Consider the following 4,732-nt stretch of genomic DNA (forward strand, 5'->3'; position numbering starts at 1 on the left):
AGCAACTTAATCATTTTCTTACAAGTGCCATTTTGAAACGTTTTTGGCCCTAATGATTTTTTGGAGTCTAAACCCTCAGTGCATCCCCTTCATCATTGCACTTCACTCCATTCTCTCTCCTCCACCATACACAACCCCGGGGGGGTTCACTATAGATGTTGTATTGTATCACGTGAGTGTAAAAGGGAGGGGGTTTTTTGGAAGGGGACACTTAAGCGTATACATTAGAGGTAGACCCCTCTTAATTTTCTATATTGAACTTAAATTTAAGGAGGGGATAGAGGGAAAAAGAAGGGGGGATGCATTTGATCACCTCTCTCCATAGATTGGTTTCTCCATGGCATACAAGAGACCTTGACAAGTAAGGTTAAAACCCGAAACCCTCACATTGTAGGGTTATTGAATTAATCATCGTGTGGGAGGGGGGGAGTTGGCACTCTCCCATGGTTTTGGTAGAGAGATTCAACTCCCCTTCTTCCAAAGTGAGCTTGGTGTCCGCTTGATGTAGTCACTTTAAGTATAAAGGGGTTCGATTCCCCTACTCTCTCTCCTCATGTGGTAAGGAGACACGGGCACTCAAAAACATTGCGACATGCTTCAATGGTATCCAAGTGCCACTACATAAATCACTTTGTGATATGACCATTTTGATCCTTTTAATTGCTTAAGATAATTCCAACTTTTAAAAAGAAAGTTAATATATGTTCTATGAAGACTTACATTTAAGAAAAGGGATACATAAAAAGTCATATATGTATATATCTTATGAGCTTAAATAGAGGGATATATTAGTCTTACAAGCTTCATAAATAGGGGATTTTTAAGAAGTTCTTGCACACAAGTGACATATCTTCTTTACTATGAGTGAACCCCCTGTGTACACAACTTGCAGCTTTATTTCCATTGGGGACATAATTACTTACATATGATGAGAAGGATGTTTACTTTACATATTTTTAATGATGTTGACATTGTGTACAAATTAAGACCTTATCTTTTTGTTATTTGGGGCATAGTTACTTTGGATAATGATTAGGATCATGATTGTATATGTACTTTTTTATATTGATCACTGATATCATCCCAAGAGTTGAGAAAGAAAATTACGTTTCTACATGGTGTGCATTATGCAACTTGCAAAAGATCTGCAGATCTCTCTTTCCTTGCGCACTTCACTTGGGCTACAATCACCTCTCTCTCATTCTCTTTATACAACATGGTGTGCAAGGCATAAGAGCTCAATCATTCGTAGCAGATGGTAGCACTTAGGATTAGGGCTTATCTTCAAAGATTCTTGATTCTATCCATCCTCTTCTTCTTCCCCCGAGGCCTCGTCTCTTCAATTTTCCTCTTCTTCTCAAGTTTCAGCATGGCCTACGTGACGCATTCCGTACTTATGGTAAAGTCTTGGAGTCTAAGCTCGAATGAGCAATCCATGTACGATGCCATTAACTCCATGAATGGGAAGGAATTGGATGGACATAACATCACTATGAATCAAGCTTAGAGCAGGCATGGCGAAAACCCATCCTGCAGCTAAGTAATGGCAGTAGCCGACGAGAACGTCGTCATCCTTGAAAGGCAAGTCCTTGATTTTGCAAGCCGAGCAGTCGATGGTGTACTATCCACATTCCACTTGAGCTATAGGATCCGAGAGCACAGGGTGTGTGATGATGATGAGCAAAGGGCTCTGGCTTGCCAAATTAGTCAAGGACACAGGCTCCCTCCCCTCTGTATGCCTTAGGACTATGCCACAATGATGGCGAGAATTGATGGAGTGCTTGATTGATATGAGGATTATGGTATGAGATCCTCTACTATGTTGCTTGGTGAGCTATGTCTCAATGGAAAAGATTGGGATGGACAGCATGAGGGTGAGGAAGTTGAGGATGCCCACCATAGTGATGCTCACACTAGCCTACAAAAAAAGTAGTCATCCTTGAAAGGTGAGTCCAACGTCGTCATCCTTGAAAGGTGAGTCCTTGATTTTGCAGGCCGAGCAATCGATGGTGTACTATCCACATTCCACTTGAGCTATAAGATCCAAGAGCACAGGGTGTGTGATGATGATGAGCAAAGGGCTCTGGCTTGCCAAATTAGTCAAGGACACATGCTCCCTCCCCTCTATATGCCTTAGGACTATGCCACAATGATGGCGAGAACTGATGGAGTGCTTGATTGATATGAGGATTATGGTATGAGATCCTCTATTATGCTGCTTGGTGAGCTATGTCTCGATGGCAAAGATTGGGATGGACAGCATGAGGGTGAGGAAGTTGAGGATGCCCACCATAGTGATGCTCACACCAGCCTACAAAAGTAGTAGTAGTAGTAGTAGTAGTAGCAGCAGCAGCAGTAGCAGTCGTCGTAGTATGCCCACCATGAGGGTGAGAAAGTTGAGGATGCCCACCATAGTGATGCTCACACCAGCCTAAAAAAAAGAAGAAGAAGAAGTAGTAGTAGTAGTAGTAGTAGTAGTGGTAGTCGTAGTAGTGGTAGTGGTAGTAGTGGTAGTGGTGGTGGTGGTAGTGGTGGTGGTGGTAGTGGTGGTAGTGGTAGTAGTGGTGGTAGTAGTCATGGTAGTAGTAGTAGTCGTAGTACTGGTGGTTGTAGTACTGGTGGTGGTGGTGGTGGTGGTGGTGGTGGTGGTGGTGGTGGTGGTGGTGGTGGTGGTGGTGGTGGTGGTGGTGGTGGTAGTAGTAGTAGTAGTAGTAGACACTTTGTAGCTATACCATGGCGTTGGAGTCAAAAACACCTATATAGGGAGTAGTGGTGACTCTGAGCTATACCATGGCGTTGGAGTCAAAAACACCTATATAGGGAGTAGTGGAGTCAAAAACACCTATATAGGGAGCAGTAGCAGTAGCAGCAGTAGTAGTAGTAGCAGTAGCAGTCGTCGTAGTATGCCCACCATGAGGGTGAGGAAGTTGAGGATGCCCACCATAGTGATGCTCACACCAGCCTACAAAAAAAGTAGTAGTAGTAGTAGTAGTGGTGGTGTTGGTGGTGGTGGTAGTAGTGGTGGTGGTAGTGGTGGTAGTGGTAGTAGTAGTGGTGGTGGTAGTAGTAGTGGTGGTAGTAGTGGTGGTAGTAGTCATGGTAGTAGTAATAGTCGTAGTAGTGGTGGTGGTAGTAGTGGTGGTAGTAGTGGTGGTAGTGGTAGTGGTAGTGGTAGTGGTAGTGGTAGTGGTAGTGGTAGTGGTAGTGGTAGTGGTAGTGGTAGTGGTAGTGGTAGTGGTCGTGGTAGTGGTGGTGATGGTGGTGGTGGTGGTGGTGGTGGTGGTGGTGGTAGTGGTAGTGGTAGTGGTAGTGGTAGTGGTAGTGGTAGTGGTAGTGGTAGTGGTAGACGCTTTGTAGCTATACCATGGTGTTGGAGTCAAAAACACCTATATAGGGAGTAGTGGTGACTCTGAGCTCTACTTGGTTTCTATTCTACGTGTGATTCCCTATACTCAGGGTGAACCCTCACATGTGCGGCGTCACGAGGATGTAGTCCTGAGATGTGCCTCAATGTCGTATATTTCGATATCATGAATACAAAGATTCCTTATTGATATATATTGTGTGCCACTCCGTTGTGCCTTTTTGTGCCTCATGACAGGTTATGACTTGAAGTCCCCTGAAGATCTGCAAAACAGGGGGAAGGGGGGGAGGGGGGTCACTTACTAGATTAGAGAGGCAGCCCCGCGAGTTGTAATGTCGAGAAAGGGAGGGAGTGCAAATGAAGGCAATGAAGGAATGTAAAGCTAACATGAAAGTGGAGAGGGAAAATCTAAAAGCATCATAAGAAGGATGATGAAGGTGAAGATACGGTTACAATGATGAGTCTACATGAAGCCTACATTTTCTTCCCTTGTGTGCTTCACAGAACATAGAGCTCCACATCTCATCTCTCAAAAGATGGAAGGGCCCGATGTCTCATCACCACCTAGAAGACAAGGAGCACCACTATCCCAGTGCCACCTAGAAGATGAGGAGCATGATTGGATCCAACAAGAGGGCTAATCCTTCAAGGCTAATTTAATGCCTTACTAGGCTAATGATATCATTGAGATCTTAGAGGATGGATTACTTGAATGATCAATTAAAAAGGCATGACTCACTCAATGATTGCAAGGCATTTATATAGATTGGGGAAAGATGGTCTTCTTTGAAGTTGTATATATGAGTATGAAACTAAGAATGTACTACAAGAGGCACACAGAGGAATAGTGTGCCCCGGATCATTCCTATCAACCAAGTTGCTTGCCTATCCCTAACTTGATAACTTGGTCCAATAGCTCATCTTGGCTAATGCAGCAAGAGGAGTTCTTGTCTAATATGTGTGCTAAATCCACTCCACTACCTTTCCATGTCTGTTGTCATCATCTCCACCGTTGGCCAATGTCAAGGACAACAACCAAATTCCCACCTATCATCCATCATCCCAATTGGAAAACACGCCTTTTACCATTCCAAACTATGGATCAATACTATCGAAGGAAGAGTCTCACTACTACAAAATAAAGGTGCTAGTTGGTGATATTAGAAGTTTAGAAGCTAGGGAAACCAGTGGCTATCTCATTCCCTATTTCAATACTCTAATTCTTTCATTTAGCAAGGTGGATTCTATGGCTTCATTGAGATCCAATGGTTCACAACCTATTATTTGAGGTCAAGAAAATGTGGTTACAAATGTCTATCTCTTCTAAGTTCGGATGTCCTCAAGTTGGACAGCATCAATCTAATCTAG

This window comes from Lygodium microphyllum, chromosome 22, assembly GCF_053477565.2.
Source record: "Lygodium microphyllum isolate KBCC chromosome 22, Lygodium_microphyllum_v1.1.10, whole genome shotgun sequence".
Classification (NCBI taxonomy): Eukaryota; Viridiplantae; Streptophyta; class Polypodiopsida; order Schizaeales; family Lygodiaceae; genus Lygodium; species Lygodium microphyllum.